Source organism: Pinus tabuliformis, chromosome 3_1 (genome assembly GCF_031772625.1).
Source record: "Pinus tabuliformis cultivar Carrire ecotype Pingquan chromosome 3_1, CPIR1, whole genome shotgun sequence".
Taxonomy (NCBI): domain Eukaryota; kingdom Viridiplantae; phylum Streptophyta; class Pinopsida; order Pinales; family Pinaceae; genus Pinus; species Pinus tabuliformis.
In genome coordinates, this window is record NC_142301.1 from 557,307,805 (window position 1) to 557,328,585 (window position 20,781).

Genomic DNA, 20,781 nt, shown 5'->3' on the forward strand with positions numbered 1-20,781 from the left:
TTAACCGTGCCCATATCCTTGTCCATCCAATTACCAAATATTCAGAAAATCGGCAATTGGATAAGCTCCAGGATATGGTCGTGGATGCTATTTTCCAGGCATTACATGGATACAACAAGAAGTCTTTACACCGGCTAGCGGGCTAAAATGAATGGCAGATAGAGAAGATAACGTTTGATCATCTTGAAGGGGCAATGCAGAAAATATTCTATTGACTTAGCTTGAGCATATTCACACTGATAGAGATACGTATGATTTGACATAATCTTTAAATGTTCAAATGAGTCATGAAAATAGCTGAATCATTTTAAATAAGAATTATCGATGTCTTTAATGAACTGTCCATATATATCAAAGCATTTCGAAGCCTATTAGAAGTGCACTCGAGAAATATATATGTATAGACACACTATTTTCTTTTTAATTGCAGTGAGGTTGGGTGTATTTCCATAACAATGTCTTCCCTGACGAAGTCCATGCAATTTGTGGTTAATTTATTCACTACCCATGTAATTATATCTCTGATTTTCACCTCACTTCAGCTGAATTGCAAGGCAGCACCTGCAAATGCCAGAGTGGAGTCCTTTCCAGGATATCATGGCAATATTAGTTATGAGATATATGTTGGGTAAGTGCCATATCTATCCAAGGTAAAGTATATTATTCATGAATAAAGTCCATGTTCAAATGTAACACTAATTAAAAGTAACAAATTCAAGGTGCCAGATTTTTCACTGGAAAGAATATTTATTCATTAACACAGTCATGTTCGAAAATTGCATGCATGAATTTGCTCCTATTTGTAAATAAACAATTAGCTGTGTATTTATGCAAAGATTAAGAACATAACCAAAGAGTTCATAGCTTTTAGAATGTTCATATCTTGTAGAATGCATGCTTATATGACAAAGAAACACAAAAAAACATAAAAGATATACAGATCTCTAATTGTTATGCACAGACTGTGAATATGTTTGAACATAGTTTAATTTCTATGGATACTTAATAAATTTGGTGGCAATTGAAGCTAAAAAATATTAAAGTCAAAATTGTGGAATGGAGAGTTCAAAATATGTAAAAGAGTAGGAGCGAAAATTGTTATATGGAGTGCTTAAAGATGTGATTCTACCACTCTTATATTCTATTGGATGACCAATTAACTGCATGAAAATCTTTGTGTTTTCTTCATAGTCATGCAGGTATGTGACAGTTAGTGAGGCCAATGGAAGAGAACTTTTCTACTATTTTGTGAAGTTAGAAATTAATCCAGCAAATGATCCACTTCTTCTTTGGCTTTAGGGAGGTCCTGGTTGCACCGGTTTCACTAGATTTGTCTATGAGATTGGTCAGCTATGGGAATTCTTGCTCTTATTGTATGTTTCAATGCTCAAAGTTGCTTTTTACTGAATGAATTTTGATCTTGTACATATTAAGTTTTCAAATTGTGTAATCTAGCCATGGGAACGGCTTGTTCAAATGGCTAACTTTAAGCTCACTTTTACCCATGTTGTTGGAATTGGCACCCAAAACTGAGTCAACTGTTGTTATAATTAGGCTTATGCAATACTAAGATATCATTGTAAACCAAAGAATAACGAAAATCAATAAATTATGGATTCATACGCTTGAAACATTACCTATTCAATGTTCAGCATTGATCGTGAAAAGATAATGGACTTGCCAGACTTGCAAGGCTAGGCAGGGTGGGAGGCTATTTTGATGGAATCCTTGTGTATAGAAAAACAGAACATAATAGTGATTTTTAGAAATCTGTAAAATAAAATGATAGAGATCTTCTAATATTTATCCCAAAGTTTTTCTCCTATTGGAGGTCCAATGAGTTTTGATCTCAGTAACAATTCTGGGAGTTTGCCCACACTCATCCCCAATCCACACTCCTGGACTAAGGTTGGCATTCAAGGCTCCTGCCTTTGCCACTATGGTTATAATGAAATGTTTTCAATTAGGGCACCAAATTTTTTTCCCTCTTTCAAACATTCGTCAAGTGAGCATACTTGATTATGTCACTGATAAAGCATCTTTGTTATCAACTTTTATGTTCTGTTGCTTTCATCACTTTGGAATTTGCCATTATTAAATTGTTTCTCATCCAACTTGTACTTAACTTGGATACCACTGAATGTATAAATTTTTGTTGTAATGGATTAACCTTGAATGGTTTTGCACATGTAGATCTCCAACATTCTTTTTGTTGATTCTCCAGTTGGCACTAGTTTTTCTTACTCCAATACAACTACAGATTACAAGACTGGAGATTTTAAGGCTGCTCCAGATATACATACTTTCCTCATAAAGGTTTTCAGTTTTATCACGCTACAAAAAAAATATTTTACAAGTGTATAGATTTTTGTGAATCTCAATACTGTTTATAATCTTGGATGCAGTGGTTTGAAGCACTCCCTGAGTTTCTATCTAATCCATTTTATGTCAGAGGGGAATCTTATTGTGGTATTAATATTCCAATGGTGGTACAGGAAATAGTAAATGGTAAAGCACACACGACCCGTGTTTTGTTATTCAGCTGACTTCTTGGATTCTCTGTTTTTAGAATAGGCTGGAATTTCTTTGTGGCAGCAGGAGTCCTATAAGTTCATTTGAGGTTGCATTTCAGGAAAACATATGTTCTAGACATTGTATTTTTCTTAATACAATTTGTTTTATGATTGATAGTTTGATGCTTGACCGTTGCAACCTCTCTTTCCTGGCTATGACAGGAAATGAAGCAAGTATTAAATCAACCTTGAACATTAAGGTCAAAACTTTTTGCTAATAATTAAAATCCATAGCTTTCTTTATTCAGGCCTCTCCAAAATATGTTGGTGACTATGAACAGCATTATGTTCGTTAGGAATTTTACTAGATGGTCTCATGGTCTGACTTCTTGCATGGCTAGTTTTTCAGGGTTATCTGGTTGGAAATGGGATGGCAGATCAAGTATTTGACAACTCAGAGGTGCCTTTTGCACATGGAAAGGGACTTAGTTCTGACGAATTATACCAGGTGTGTACCCTGCAACGTTAAAATAAGAGACCATGAAATCATAGGCACAATTTATATATTCTCCATAGACAGATGGTAGTTCCAGGGATGCCATTCAAATCCTAGTCTAACATGATATTATTTTACGAGTTGTTTACTCTAATGTTTAGAGAATGTAAATCAGTTGGCGTTTCAGCAACTGTTTCATATAGAACTTCTACATACTTATGTTTGTGCAGGCAGTAAAGGAGGCTTGCAATAGTAGCTATTTGTATTCCACCAATGCTTCTTGTGAATCAAACCTATTAGAAGTGTCGAAGGTAATCCTTGTAGTCCTTTTCCTAACTTCTATCACAACAGTTGATTTTGCTAAATTCAGGACTTAACATTATTCCTTGCAAATTAATCCTGATTTGGTCTTTTGAAAAATAGGTTTTGATGGGAATCAACCATGCCAATATTCTTGAACCCGTTTGTCACCCCCTTTCTGAGAAGCCAGAAAGCATAGGTAATAAAAAACTCCTAACCAAGAGGGATGAAAAATTAGAAATAATTGATCAGGTTGTTGGATCAACGAGCAGAATCTCTAGTCTGGCGGTTCGTCTACAACATGCTTACCAGGATAGGCAATGCCCTGCTGTGGTAAAGTGCAATAGGTCCCCTGCTCCTCACGCGATGCAATCGATCTTTCTTGATCAGGAAACCAACTTGAACTTTTGAATGGAAGGGAACAAATGGCATGTTGATTAATGTCAAACATTGAGGAATCCCAACTTTGGAACAGCACGACATTGTTTATGTAAGCCCCCATCACTGTAAGTCAGGTTTATACTAATTTTATATTATTTCAGAATAAAGTTTTGATTTAATTTAATTATAATTTTAAGCTAGTACAACATCAAGTACCCTAGAATGTTTCCCACTGCTAGACGTTTTTTGTTGAAATTGCTTTACACACCCCAGAAATGCTTTGCAGCTAGGCCTTCCAATTGATATGATTTTTCTGCAATTCCAGATGTCAAGTTTTTATTCTAGAGTGATGGAGATGCAGCATTGCGTGTTGGTGGGAATATCGTCAAGTTTCTATTCTAGAGTGATGGAGATGCAGCATTGCGTGTTGGTGGGAACATAGACTGGTACTCATATTGGGCTATGCATTTATATACACCCTTCGGCTCTAGTTTTCCAACCATAAATCTCTCTGAGAAAAGCACTATCTTGACCAGAACCTTTCTTATGGTGACAATGACAAGAACTTCATGCAGAGACCCCACATTCTTTACATAATTCTCAATAATCAGTGGTAAGCCGGAAACAAGGTCACTGCAAAAGAAACAAATTCCTGGGACACGTGAATTCACCCTGGCAAGCAATCCATTCAAACCTTCTATGCTGAGCTTTCTCCGTGCTAAATATTTATACTTTTCTGCCCTCCATAGTTCCAAGAGAACATTATGGTTAGAAAAATTGCTGCAATTAGGAAGGGACACCAACCTCCCTGTGGTACCTTATTCAATACAGATGATAGATAAATGCCTTCAGAGATAACAAAAAATAGAGTGAAGGGTAGTATAAGCAAAATATTTTGTGTAAACGATGTCCCGTGCACTATTTGTCATAGATTATCCTTCTAATATTCTCACCAGTGAAGGAAACAAGTTTTCCCAAGTCCCAAAAGTCAATAAAAACAACATATTATCAATACAACAATGCAAAGGTTTCTATCTTCCTATATTTTACATCACAATTGAGCATCAAAGGCTGGCACTTCCAAAGGAGCGTGATCAATTCTTCTTAAAATTCGCCACAACCAAAACAACACCATCAAGACCAGTAACAATATAAGTAAGAAAAATAAAATATCTAACCATATATATGTTATTATTCTCCGCTGGTAATCCATAAGTGGTGATGTTTCAAGAGCTGATGCAGATTCAAGCAGCAAGCTAGCCAATGTTGTCAATTTGTTGTAAAACATTTGGTAGACAAACTTTGAATCTCAAATTCACCAAACAATGAGCACGATTAAATAGCTCTAATTAACTCCATATAGCCCAGCTCACATATCCACTATCAAAACTGAAGTAAATTAAAAATGCTCTCAAAACTTTTACCTCTTCCAAAACGTAATTTAAAAACACATTGTGACATCTTGTCCATCTTTTACCTATCTAATGATAACCTAAAAATCACAGAACTTTGGTATTCTTCTTCTACAATGCCAAGATTTCAAATCATGATTCATACGTATGGTCTATATAGACTCAAAGGTCATACATGCTCATTAGTCTCCACCCTAGATTGATGAGCAACATGTCTGCTAAATAAAAACATAGATAATCTACCATAAATTTAAAAATGAATGCATATTTAAAACATGGTAAATGCTTAGAATTTTCATTATATACTGAATATCAGTACATTATGATATGAAATAAGGCAACATTTTTCATCCCTGTGGTGGAAAATAAGCTCGAGGGAAGTAGCTAAGAGCCATGGACTGTTTTATGATTGAGAATGTTGTTGTAATCAATGCTTGACTGGCTACAATGGCTGCTAAAGTGGCAACAATGAACATTGACCAATACACAGGCTGTGGTATTTTAGTTCTTTCTCTATAGGCCAACTGCCAATCAATTTACAAATGAAAGCAAGGCTTTCATTCGTCTACGATGATCCTCCAGACATTTGGGTGGAAGTATAAAAGTAGGGTTTTGAGGAGCTTTAGGAATCCTAAAGCAAACTGGTTTGCCATTGCACCCCAAAAACAGGGGATGAAACTCTTGGTTTACCATATCTGATTGAACTTGAAAGGGAACTTGCAACAATGTTTTTGAAGGAGGAGATGTTGGTCCCCTCTTTCAACGCACTCATGTTTACGCCCAACAAAACAAAACTATAATCCAGAAAAGAAGGCCAATATGTACAAGAAACCTTAACTATGAAACCTCTATCAAACTCAGACCAGGAATCGAAACCGGGGAGCAAAATTTTACTGAAACCACTCAAAACCTACCCAATTCTCCAATCTCTACCATGAGTTGTTCGTGGACAAATCTTTAGTTATTGAACACTAAACAATTACGTTTAAACCTACAATTTTTTAAACATAATCCCTGCATATTGAATTTATATTTTTCTTAAATGCTCAAGGCAAGAAAGGTCTGAGCAGAAGGTTGGAAAAAATTAAAAAAAAAATTCAAAAACCACTTTAGCCTTGAGTGATTTAAAAAGTATTGGAAGGAAAAAATTGAAAAAATAAAAAACTTCTTTAAACAAGATCAAAATAATCTGGTTTCTCTGCGAAATCCTTTCAGAATTCGAGTCTAGAATTTAACTATACATAAACTATGACCAATACAAACACAATTTTCTGCAATTCCTTGAAGCAGTGCATTATCGTCTAAATGTTTAAAATATTGATCTTTTTTGTAAATTTTCGAGAAGCGAGAAAACACATAGAATAAAACCCTAACCTTACTCGCCCTGTCTCTGATCACTTCAGAAAATAGCTCAAATTGGAAGGTTGAAACAACAAACAGGCTGTCAAAATGACCATGTCATAACTTGCCATGGCCTAGAAACCTCCTGGACTCTGTTTCCATAATTAGTGCGATGGATCGCTTCTTTGTTCAATTCTTCTCAATGACAGTTTTGAGTAATCAAGGGGCCGACCTGACTGAACAAACCCTGTCCCTAAAAATTTGACAGATGAAAGAAATGCTCACTATGGAGAGCTAATTATCCTCTGTTCCATTAGTATTGTTTTCGCTTGTGAAAGCTTCTTGGATCTTGTAATCGTTGTCCCAGAAAGGAGGAAATACAAGCATGGAAGGGCAATTGCTGTGTGGGTAAAAGGGGCATTCGATAACAGTGAAAGCATCCCATTTATCAACACATACATACACCTGATATAGTTGATGCTCTCCCTCCTCGCTTCTGTTGCATTCGATTCTTGGCAGTTGTCCAGTGCTTTCTACCATAAATTTAAAAATGAATGCATATTTAAAACATGGTAAATGCTTAGAATTTTCATTATATACTGAATATCAGTACATTATGATATGAAATAAGGCAACATTTTTCATCCCTGTGGTGGAAAATAAGCTCGAGGGAAGCAGCTAAGAGCCATGGACTGTTTTATGATTGAGAATGTTGTTGTAATCAATGCTTGACTGGTTACAATGGCTGCTAAAGTTGCAACAATGAACATTGACCAATACAAAAGCTGTGGTATTTTAGTTCTTTGTCTATAGGCCAACTGCCAATCAATTTACAAATGAAAGCAAGGTCAATGAAAGCAAGGCTTTCATTCGTCTACGATGATCCTCTAGACATTTGGGTGGAAGTATAAAAGTAGGGTTTTGAGGAGCTTTAGGAATCCTAAAGCAAACTGGTTTGCCATTGCACCCCAAAAACAGGGGATGAAACTCTTGGTTTATCATATCTGATTGAACTTGAAAGGGAACTTGCAACAATGTTTTTGAAGGAGGAGATGTTGGTCCCCTCTTTCAATGCACTCATGTTTACGCCCAACAAAACAAAACTATAATCCAAAAAAGAAGGCCAATATGTACAAGAAACCTTAACTATGAAACCTCTATCAAACTCAGACCAGGAATCGAAACCGGGGAGCAGAATTTTACTGAAACCGCTCGAAACCTACCCAATTTTCCAATCTCTACCGTGAGCTGTTCGTGGACAAATCTTTAGTTATTGAACACTAAACAATTACATTTAAACCTACAATTTTTTAAACATAATCCCTGCATATTGAATTTATATTTTTCTTAAATGCTCAAGACAAGAAAGGTCTGAGCAGAAGGTTGGAAAAAATTAAAAAAAAAAAAAAAAAATCAAAAACCACTTTAGCTCAAAAAATTTGACAGATGAAAGAAATGCTCACTGTGGAGAGCTAATGATCCTCTGTTCCATTAGTATTGTTTTCGCTTGTGAAAGCTTCTTGGATCTTGTGATCGTTGTCCCAGAAAGGAGGAAATACAAGCATGGAAGGGCAATTGTTGTGCGGGTAAAAGGGGCATTCAATAACAGTGAAAGCGTCCCATTTATCAACACATACATACAACTGATATAGTTGATGCTCTCCCTCCTCGCTTCTGTTGCATTCGATTCTTGGCAGTTGTCCAATGCTTTCTCTAATGGCTTCTTTGATATTCCTCAAACTGTATTCTCTTCTGTCAGGTTTAATACCTGTAAACAAGCTACCAATTACTATTACAAATCTAAATACTAATTTTGTATGAAAGAATTAATTTGGCAGCGGTCTCCTCGTATTTGATCACCTACTTATTTAAGCGCCCCGAGAATGTCCATATTTTCTCTCAAGGAAAGAGCCGACTCAAAGTATGAATGCTCATCAAGATTGAGAGAGAAAGTGCCGTGCTTCTCCCGTTTGTGCCTTTGTACCCCCAGAATTTGTGTCCATCACTGCTAGGACAGCTTAAAGAATCCCAATATTTGTTCAGCTCTTCCTTCAGATCTGAAATCTGCAAATTCTCTCACAATACATAAAATCCGGCCATGATCATATAAGTCAAAAGTATAGAGTGAGCAGCACCTTTGAGTAATCGAATTCTCTAGAAGAATCACAGAACTGTGGCCATTTCCCGTCGCTGTAATTGGGCCAGAGACCATGAATGGAAAAGTCGGAAGCAGGCTTTCCTGTGCGAGGGTAACAGCATCCTCTACGAGTATCACAGTATGAACCAGGCCACTACATTTACAAGCAATTGATTTCCATTAACATACACTACGAGAAAGAATACTGAAGCAGAACCCTGTGACATGAACCCTAGCTATGCCAGAAATCGACCATGCTAATCAACCGCTGAAAATAGTTTTTGCTTCCTCTTCCTTTTGTGATCGAACGGTTCAAATTTTCTCAATCGTCTAACATATAATCTAACGGTATTTAAGAGTGACAGATAGACAATAAAGGGAGTTTATCTCAAACGGAATGCCTTACGGTGTAATTATTTAATTATTTTTCCTTTTTAATTTATATACACAATAGATTGGACATATTTCTTTTTTTAGAAATTAAAACCTTTTAAAACAATAACTTATAGTGTGTTTATATATTTCTAACGATTGTGTTTTCTTATTTCTTAAATATATATGTTAATTGGAATATACAAAAATTTATAAAATATATTTGGCAATATGTTATAGGTTAGGATTTCATATTTTTTTAGGAATATATTCTTATCAATTTTATATGTAATATTTTATAGTTAAATATGCTTCATAGTCATTACTTAAAATTCATGTTTATTTATGACCATTAGAATTAGTTCAATTGGTAATTTCCTTGATAGTAATGTGTTATGTTTTTTACATTTTAGGTTCAAACACCATGTGCGTTAGCCAAAACTGAACACCTTTACTTACAATTTATTATAGAGAGAGAGCATGTGTCTCTATGATGTTTTATATTTTAATATTTTTTATTTATGTTTTAGCTGAAAGTATTTTTATTTTTATCGCGTCATTATATTATTTTTCATTCATCTCAAACATTTTAGAATACAAAAAATTGAAAGAATCCACTTACATGGTTATTTGAAAAATAAGCCCCAATTTGGAGAATTAGGTTTTGAAAACCTTCAGGGTCATTTTGATACCTTAAATGATGGTTTTTGATGTCAAAGAAGTCATGTCAACATGGATCGTATGGTATTATTCTACACTCAAAGACATTTCCAATGCTATTTTCCATACACACACACACACAAAGCCATTTATGCTTAACACTCCATACATTTCTTCCCTTCCTTGGTAGCAAAATCCATAATTAATAGTGAAATGAAGATACGTGCAAACCCTCTTTACTAGTTTCCAATGTTCCTTCCATGGCTTTCAACCACTACTACATGTATGACTAAATTATAATAACATGGTTTGACAATATGGCTCGTACTATAACAAATTACAAGAAAATGTCAACTTTTCAAAACAAAATATGTAAAATCCTTATGTTTGTTGCGATTCTGATGCCCAATTTGTATGCACTTAGATTTATGACACACGCTTTATAGGTCATCGTAATTCTGACTAAAAATTATGTTGGTCGCAATTGTGACCACTTATTTTAGGAGTTGCAATTGTGATGAATATCCTATGTAGTTGTAATTGCGATGAAAGATGATTTTTTTTCATTTTGACGTCAATTTGACCATTTGTTTGATGTTCATCTTTGACTCTGACTAGTCAATTAATGTCACAACTGTGACGATAAATAAATTTATAAATATCCCACATGTAAGAGATATTGCAACACATTTTCTATAGCTACAGTAATTCTGAAAGGATATAAGGCCTTTTTTCTGAGGGAAAATCAAATTTTGTTTTATATAATTATTTTATGGTTCGGAAGAATGTCAAGATGCATTAGATGGCAAAGTAAACAACTAGGATTCAATGATGGGAAATGTTATTTCCCTTGCATATCTTTTGGGTGAAGAGGTCTATTTTGGATTAAACAAATAGAAAATTATTTTGATTTTTCATTTATGCTCTACCTCTATATCTCTAAGACAACTTCGACAATGACGTCAAATAAGTTATATATGATCTTGTAAAATATTTTAGCTGACTAGTGATTTATATGCCAAGTGTTTCTTCCATTTGTTTTTTATCAACATAATGACATGTGCTTTACTTGCCATATAACATATTATATTTTGTTGAAACATGGTATATGCTTGCATCATCTGTAGATGGTTTTCATTGAAATAAATACATAAAGAACATATAAAACATTGAAAGAGAGAAATTCCTCGGTTAATATGTGAAATGAAAAAGTATCTACCTCTCGCAATTTTCAATGCGCAAGAACACTAGCTCGTACACCAAATTGAATATATTGAATTGTGTGGTCCTATACACACAATGTCATTGTGGATGGTGGAGAGGCACTTGAAATCATTAAAGGTTTTGGTTAGAGGAAGAGCATGTCCTCATGGTTCTATGGTGGAAAGATATATGGAATATCAATCCATGGTGTATATTAGATAGTATATTCCTATATTAGTAGAAAGTATGCATGTGGATTGCATTTGGGATGTGAACTCCATAAGAAAATTTGAGGGGGAACACCTATTGGGTAAAGGTAAATGACAAACGGAAGAGGTGATTAAATATTCAATATGGAGATTCATAAGACACTTTATAATACTTATAAGAATTTTCATTTTTTTCTCTATCAAACTTATTTATTTTTAATTCTTTAAAAAATTATTAATGTTTACCATCGTAACTAATATTTATTAAAGAATTGTGATTTTTGATATAGTTGTTTGAGAGTGGGATCCAGTATACATTTCAAACTATCTTGATTGGGCGAAGCCACGGATTGAACCATGTGAACAATATCATGGTATGTTATCATGGCAATGGGTGTTTGCATTAGTTAAAGAAGTTCATCATTCCTGAGATTCCGATCTTATGAAAACAGGAAATTGGTTTAGAAAATGGTTCGAAAGATAGACAAGCATGCATGCATTTTTGTGAGTCCGCAATGTTTTCTTAATTTATTTTATAAATATATTATTGATGTGATCCAGGTCTGGCTGTGACAAAGGACCCTTCCAATACCTTTTACTTTTGTGATGTGTTAAATTGAATTTTTAAAATAACATTAATGAATACATCTGCATGTTGTAAAGAAGAGGAAAATGTCAATCATCAACAACATAAAAACAAAAGCATTGATAATGGGGTTCGTACAGGAGAGACTATGTCTGTAGGCCCCGGTGTCAAGATGGTGTAGGCTGCTACATTAAGTGATGTCAATAGTGATGATGTACACAGGAGATGATGTCGCGATCATACAAGGAAGATGCCCTCACACAGGAGTGGATCTAAGAGATGTTCCACTACAGGAACTTTTAGTCAAAAGACTCCTATCAGTATGACATAAAACTCATGCACGATGAGCATCCCACCAACATGGCATAAAAGCGATCTCAAAACAATCATGCATGGCGACACATGAGTATCCCATCAACATACAAAAAAGGTATCTCCCAACACAACATGATGAGTCATGGCAACAAGTACATCACATAGGCGATTCCGAGTCACATCAAGCAGGAATCATAAAAATGAGTAAGAAACAGGATCCCACATCAAACATCAAGCAAGGAATTATGCAGCACAATGCATAAAGAAGAAGTACATGAACACATCATATACCTCACAACCAAGGGCCATTTGAAGAAGCGGATGTCAAACTGCTGACGCTGTTCGGACCATTGATCTCACTACATTGGTCACATGAAAATGATTAGTCGCACATGAGTGTGGACATTTGCACTAGCACTTAGAAAAGTGGTTAGAAAATGAAATGAGAGAATCAGAAATCTGAATGCACCATCATATTTTTGGTGTCGAGTAGTGCAAAATCGACTATCCAAAATCTAAATTCTGAGAAGTTGAGAATCTGGGGCTCAAGGAATCTTTTAGATTCCCCCTAGATTCCTCAAAGATTCTGCTCCATGGGTGGACTGGAAATCTGCAACTCAAATGGAAAATCTGACCTCGCCATTGCGATCCCTATGGAAAACCATGAAAAACAAGTATAAACTTGACTATATTCCGTCATGGAAAAATTTTACCTCAGGAAATTTCAAGGCTCATGGTTTCGCTCCCTGTTTTTACAGTGATCATGGTTCCACGTCCATACTGAAAAATGGGAGAAAAATGCATAACTATGATAGAGAAACAGACAATGCCATTGCATTCGTGTCGACAAGAGGTGTTGAATCCATATAAAATTTGTCAAATTATGACAAAGTGAAAATTCAGCGCTCCTACAAAATTCATGGTTCCAAAAAATAATTAAAAATTACTGCCTCAAAATGCATGTCCACTCCTATTTCCTCCATCTCCCCCCTGAACTGAGAAAATTGGGTTCTTTTAAAGTTTCTCGGGTGGATTACGCAAGAAATTTGTTTTTTTCAGTGGTAATGAGGTTAATTGGTTGAGGAGGGTTTCGATGGTCAAACTTTGCCCCTCCTATTTTTTTCCACATGATAGATTTTAGAAACAAAACATATATGAGAATGGGGGGTCAAGTCCACATTGGGTGGCCCACCCAATAATCCCCACAAGTATTTACTGGTCATATAAGGTTTAAGTTTGAACGCATAATGTTTTTGGGGCCGGCCATGTGGTCCGGGCAGGTTCGACCTCCGCTGGTCCCATATTCGATGTGATGGTGTATGTTGAGGGGTATCGAGGTATGGGTCAGGTCCGTCGGAGGTGGCCCGTGGCCACCCCCATTAATACAAGTGTGTTAACATTTATGCGAGGTGGTTGGAGGGTCCAGAGGGGTCATGGCCGCCGACCCATTTAAATGTTGGTTTTGTTAGATGGTTGGGGTTAGGTCGGTGGGTTCAGTGCCCTTCGGCCTTTTAATAACACATTTTGTTATGTAGCTTTGGCGTGGTGGGGGTGGTGGCAGGCCACCTCATTTATAATTTTTTTTTTGACTTTTTATAAAATAGAGGTGTTTCTAAAATCTTTAGAAAATAAGGGTTACTGGGAAAATTAATGAGGCTGCAATTTCGACTGATTTCAGGAGCTAGGTTTCATGCCTTGGGGTTGGTCAAATTGTAGGACACTTAAACCTAGCCCATAGCCCAACTTTGACAAAAACTCTTACTGGCCTATTCTCTCTCGTACGATCTCAGATTGACAAACCGTTTGCATCTCTGCAATCAGGACGACGAGGTCTACGCTCTGGTCCTAGGTCGAAGTTACTCTATGCACATTGATTTTTCGGCGTTTATAAGCCCTCTTTGTCCTATGTGTCTCTCTAAAGCCACTTAGATCAATCCTCCCCACTGAGGAGCTTTTGATCCTCCAAAAGCATGAAAATAATATGCAACTTCTCTATACCTTGTCTGCATCACAAGCATCCTGAAAAGGTCTTGCTTCCATCTCGTTCACCTTTGTTCTTTGGAGCTTTAAGCGATGAGACGACACCTGTAACCTCTGCAACCTGTAGTACATTGTTTTGCACATTACATGCTTGAATTTCATGACCAACTAATGACCCAAACGTCCCACACTTGCCACAAGTTTATAACACATACTCAGTGGTCAAGTTTACAACAAGATGGACGCGATACCCCAGCTACGACAACAAGGCCAACCTATCATGGTTTCTTTAGCAAGTGATGGAAAACACATCATCACTGCAACACATGATTTACATACATAAGGCCAAACACTATTGCTATGACAAGTGATGGAAACATAACATCACTTTCAAAGTGTAAAATGCGACTCAAAATATGACCAGACATCATTGTTGCTGAACAAGTGATGGAAAACACATCATCACTTTTACATTTTAAAATGCAACAAATGATTTACAAAAGAATGACCATGAAATGAAAACATGTGTAGAAACCATTTTTCACTTATTAATGTGAATGGGTGACCTCCTTGAGGTGGTTTTGCTTGTCGAACAACTGCTTCACCTGGTTCACGCATCGACGCTTTGTCTTTAAGGCGCTTCTCTGGATGGAGCCTCCAACAAGTGACTTTTTGATGGCCACTTCTATCCCAATAACTACAATACATCTTCTTCCTCTAGATTTGCTTAACCTATTTCCTTACATGTTGTTGAGAGGGTTTTTCATGCCTCATCCTTTTGTGTGTTGCCATTCTTTTCCAACACTTAGAAAATATATGGTTATTTAATCCACAAAAGGTTCATGTTTTTCAATGGCATGTTTTACGTTCATTATTAACAACATGATCATAATCGAAATGAACATTCGATGATCGAAAGTGGTTATAGCTTCCCTTGTTGTCTCTGACGTCAGTGTGGTGATGAGAGCTTGCCTCAGCTCTTTCCCCTCAATGGGCACTACCGTGGGATGATGGGGATGTGTTCTCATCATTCTCTTTCCTTGACGATTTCAACGATGTCTCGGACGACTCTGACACCTTTGAGCACTCTCCTTTAGTGTATCTCGAACCTGGAAATCGATGTGTGTGCACAACCTCCAAAGGTTGAGTTGTGCCTTGGTTATTAACACCAAGTTCTTCTTCGTCTTCGGGCCTCATCCTGGTAAGGAGCCTCATGTTTGTCCCTGTAATTGGGATCTCCACATCTCCATCAGAAGTCATACTATGTGAAGATGAAACCAAAAGGAAATCAACATCTTTTACCTCCTCTTTCGATTTGGAAAGAACTAATGAGGGTTTCTCATCATCCATTGTTGGTGGTTCACTAACTATTGTGGCGCATTCCCCAACTTCCTTTCTGTCATACCCAAGTCCTGTTCAACATGGTAATTCCTCTACTTTGATGGGGTTGACAATGACTTGGCCATTAATGCCCAAGCCTTTTCCTTCATACCCCATTTTCTTCAATAGTTTGGAGCCAATTTTTGTGGTGTGATTTTCAAAAACATCGAAATAATCATCAAGAAATATACATGAATTCGTAGAATTACATTTTACCTCACATGGGTCATGCTGTAGCTTTTCCAACGCCTTGTCCTTTGCTTGCAGCTGTCATAGAAAACTTTTTTTTTCCTCTTTCTCTTCATGTAGGTGCATCTTCAATTTAGCGTTCTCTGTTTGAAGATTATATTTTTTTTGCTTCAGTTCTTCTAGGCCCTCTTCTGTGGCTCGCAACTCAAGCTAAAATCACTCCTTTTCCTCTTTCTCTTTATGTAGATTTTCATACATTATTTCCACTCTTTTGGAAATGTTGAGCATGGTCTCATACATTGCTTTTTCATCCTCTGTTGCTGCATGTTCCCTTGTCCACACTGCAATTTACATCAACGCAAAGACCGCTCTGATACCACTTGATCCAAGTCCAAGTGTGATGAAGGACCCTTCCAAGACCTTTTACTTTCGTGATGTGTTAAATTGCATTTTTAAAAGAACATTAATGAATACATCTACATGCTATAATGAAGAGGAACATGTCAAACATCAACAACATAAAAACAAAAGCATTGATAATGGAGTTCGTCTAGGAGGGACTATGTCTCCAGGCCCCAGTGTCAAGATGGTGTAGGCCACTGCATTAAGTGTTGTCAATAGTGATGATGTACACAAGATATGATGTCGTGATCATACAAGGAAAATTCCCTCACACAGGAGTGGCTCTAAGAGATGTTCAACTATAGGAACTCTCAGTCAAAAGACTCCTATCAGCATGACACAAAACTCATGCACGATGAGCATCCAGCCAACATGGCATAAAAGGGATCTCAAAACAAACATGCATGGTGACACATGAGTATCCCATCAACATACAACAAAGGGATCTCACAAGACAACATGATGAGTCATGACAACAAGTACATCACATAGGCGATTATGCGTCACATTAAGTAGGAATCATAAAAATGAGTAAGAAACAGGATCCCAGATCAAACATCAAGCAAGGACTTGTGCAACACAATGCATAAAGAAGAAGTACATGAACACATCATATACCTCAAAACTAGGGGCCATATGAAGAAGTGGATGTCAAACTACTGAAGCTATTCGGACCATCAATCTCATGGCATCGATCGCATGAAAATGACTGCTTGCACATGATTGTGGACATTTGCACTGGCACTTAGAAAAGTGGCTAGAAAATGAAGTGAGAGAATGAGAAATCTGAATGCACCATTAGATTTGTGGCATCGAGTAGTGCAAAATAAACTGTCCAAAATCTGAATTCTGAGAAGTTGAGAATCTAGGGCTCAAGGAGTCTTTTAGATTCCCCCTAGATTCCTCAAAGATTTTGCGCCATGGGTGGACGGGAAACATTCAACTCTTACCTCGCCATTTAGATCCCTGTGAAAAACCATGAAAAAAAGGTATAAAGTTGACTATATTCCTTCATGGCAAAATTTTACCTCCTTGAGAAAACTTCAAGGCTCATGGTTCTGCTCCCTGCTTTTACAGCAATCATGGTTCCACGTCCATACTGAAAAATGGCTGAAAAATCTAGAACTCTAATGGAGAAATGGACTGTGCCATTGCGCTCATGGCGACGAGAGGTGTTGAATCCATATAAAATTTGTCAAATTCTAAGAAAGTAAAAATTCAGCCCTCCTGCAAAATTCACGGTTCCAAAATATAATTAAAAATTACTACCTCGAAATGCATGGCCGCTCCCGGTTCCTCCATCTCCCCCATGCACTGAGAAAATTGGGTTATTTTAAATTTTCTCGTGCAGATTACCCAAGAAATTCGTTTGGTGCAAAGTTAATGAGGTTAATTGGTTGAGGAGGGGTTGGGTGGTCAAACCCCACCCCTCCTATTTTTTTCAGCATGATATATTTTAAAAACAAAACATATATGAGAATGGGGGGTCGGGTCCGCATTGGGCAGCCCGTCCCATAATCCCCGCACGTATTTACTAGTCGTATAAGGTTTAAGTTTGAACGCATAATGTTTTTGCAGTCGCCCGCTTGGGGGCCGGGCGGGTTCGACCCTCGCCGTTCCCGTATTCCATGTGATGTTGTAAGTTGAGGGGTATCGAGGTGTGGGCTAGGTCCACTGGAGGTGACCTGTGCCCACCCCCATTAATACATGTGTGTTAACATTTATGCGGGGTGGTTGGAGGGTCTGGTAGGGTCATAGCCGCCTGTTGTAGGGAAAAGTATCCAATACGGAATGACCCTATCCCACTCAAAGGGTGATAGTACCTCAGCAACAACTAAATACAAAGCTACTCAAGATTACTTCTTTATGAGATGTAAGAGAGAGGAGAAAGGGATCCACTAACCGTTGTCTTCCGCTAATGGTTGATCCAATCTTCCCTCTTTGCTGCTTGCTCCCAGCTCCTTGCTCTTTCACTGGCCCAGCTACACAAAGATCCTGCAAAAGCACAAGAAAGGGAAACTACAAGAAGCATACATCCATAATTGATTCAAGGATTAGAATAAATCAAATATACAAGCATCAATTCGCCATAGAGACACATGCATATAGAAGAACCTCAAAAGCTTTATTAATGGAAGAAGTAAAGTTCTGAGAGTGTTACAACCATAAGAGGCCCAATCCAGCAACACCTCCCAGCAGAAAGAAATCTCCTCTTCACCTCCTTCAAAGAAATCACCCAATAGTTCTATGCACAAACCAACAGCACTTCCTTACATTCACAAAATTCCCGCCTCCCTAGACCTCATGAGAGAGCTCTATATATAGGAGATTTGGAGAAAGGATGAGTTAGCTTGAGCTTGGCATGAAGCTGACTAGTGTCCTCTCCCACTTCAGTTATACTTCAGTTCTTGAGTCCACTTGGAGATTCTTGCTTCCACTTGGAGATCAAGACCCTCTTACTCATCACAAGGCGAATTCCTTGACCCAAGTGTCAGTTTGGAAGCTTCCTGGGCAATGGACACCTTGCAGAATGACTGTGCCACTTGGCCAATCTCGCCCAGCGCAGGTAGCCTTCATTAGATTTGACATTCAGCGCAGGTACAGAGTGGAGCAGTTGACATTCAGCGCAGATGCTCAGTGGAGCAGTTGACATGATCCAGAAATAGCTTGTTTTTGAGTGTTTTCAGGTGGAGAACTAATTTTCAGTGCTGTGGTTTGCTGACCTTGTTCCTCTAGGGGTAGGAACAACATGTTTAGGGACTTTGGATCCCTTATATTATTGACATTTCATGCTTCATGTTGTAAGGCACAAAAATGTCTATAACAGTTGCCCCCTAAAGTATGAGGTCGTTTATCGGGTGAAATGCTTTATCAGGAGGATCCGAAGTTCATTCAATCGCTGAGAGGTGCCCTGTAACAAAGTACAATACAATACATTATTTTTCATTCTCCTTTCATGATCTAGCTGAGGCAGGCATTCCCATGCTCAGCTTTATAAATTCATTTTGGTACATAGAACAGACGATCGTCTGATGGTAGAATGATAATTCTCTGCTGAAATTATCATCCTTGATAATTCTCTGCTGAAATTATCATCCTTTGAGTAGGATGATCATTTGCTGCAATGATGTACATAACAAATGTATTTATATTTCCTGAATATATATCGCAACCCGGATGGATGAAACTAGATCCGGGGTCTTCAAACTCGTTCGATCTTCACTTTAAGTACAAGTCGATCCATGTGAGAATTGCGCTGAAGTCGAACATGGAAAGACATCGCTTGATTACCGGTCAATAATGTAAACCATTAACAAGCGCGAGAGGAATCACCAATAATGACAATGACCCTCAAGGTACTGCAGTACAATTTACATGGTGTGAATAAAGGACTTGGCATCGAACACCACGCAAAATCTTCTGGTCGAAGGTCATTGATGTATACCTGTCGCCAGAAGTGAGAAACTTGCCATTGAGGCATGCAAGCTTCAAAGTACTGAGGGGGTTGTTCCTAGATCAACTTCTTGGATAATGAGCTGAAGTCGACAAGAAGCGATCCGTCAAAGGAGGGCCTTAATGAATCCCTCATCAATGACACAGAATGGAGCTAATGATTTTAGTGGAGGTGAAAACAATCTATGAAATATGATTCAGGGTGGCGATCATGGGTGGATGAAGGATAATGTATGGCAGTGGATGGGACACGGTTGACTCTTTCTGAACAACATCTCTTGAACATATAACGACACTGATGTGATGGATTGGTAGCATTACCCCAAATGTGGATGGTTTGGCGAGGACCATGGTGATGAGACCGGTGAATGAAACAACCCAACCCGATGTGATACGGAGGACAAAGTGTCATGTTCAAGAGCGACTTGCTACCATTAAAGCTTTGAGGTTCTCCCAATTTTTCCCCAGTCATTTCTGACCAGTACCTCTTTACTTTTCTCAAGCTTGAGGAGGATAACATATGCTTGTTCTATAACATGCCCTTCGGGCAAGCCCATCGCCATGTTTTAACGAGCATAGCGATAGGGAAACTCGTTCTCGTCTAAAGACAAGTTTGTCGCTATTTAATCATTTTAACGAGTCTAACGACAAGGAAAACTCGGTCCTTTTCATTTTTAGAGATTCTGGAAAGGTACAGAAAGTTAACTCCAAAATTCCTTTTTCGTCATCTAATCCCTTGAGTCCGAAAAAGTATAAAACACTATAGAAGGGATGAATTTTCGATAACTTTAACGAGCCGAATAAGACAACCGCTCGACCTTTTTGTGCAATAATCCCTCAGGTCCAAAAAGATTAAAATCTAGAGGAGGGATAGCTCTTCCGGTCACTTTAACGAGCTGGAAGGCCAAAACTCGACAAACTTTTCATATTTTACGAGTCAGGAGAAAAGAGCTCAAAGAAGACTCGTCTTTTGAGGAACAAGTGATAAATAGGGATAGCAGCAGATTCCAGGTAAAGGTTGGAATTTTCCAATCACGGCAGTGTCACAAGGATGGCTAAGTGAAATCACTCTTCGCAGCTGTTCCTCAAAATGGGTAAACAATCATATGGAGGTGAACGATTGGCCAAATGAAATGGAGGTGGCAAGTGCAAAACACGACCAAGGCTTTTATGGCTAATAAATTTACGATCACAATGGTTATTTACCGGTACTGGGTTCATTTTTTAAAGAGCTTGAATGCGCCAAAACACTGCTCAAAAGCTTATGTTTATTTTTTAACGAGCATGAACTATGACGCTAAAACTGCTCGGATTTCGCTTTTCTATTTTTTAACGAGCATAAATTCCACGGTAAAACTGCTCGATATACCAGTCATAAGATAAGAAATGTCTCCTGCAAGATTCCAATTTTTATAGAGCTTGCACCTCACATAAGCTATGCTCCAAATTTGG

General features: G+C 37.6%; 2 pseudogenes; one reads left to right on the forward strand and one right to left on the reverse strand.

Moving 5' to 3' along the window:
* The first annotated feature begins 455 nt into the window (after positions 1–455).
* Positions 456–3,720, forward strand: LOC149188213 (serine carboxypeptidase 1-like; annotated as a pseudogene).
* A 3,972-nt stretch (positions 3,721–7,692) lies between these two features.
* LOC149188214 (ribonuclease 1-like) lies at positions 7,693–17,178 on the reverse strand (annotated as a pseudogene).
* Positions 17,179–20,781: the final 3,603 nt, after the last annotated feature.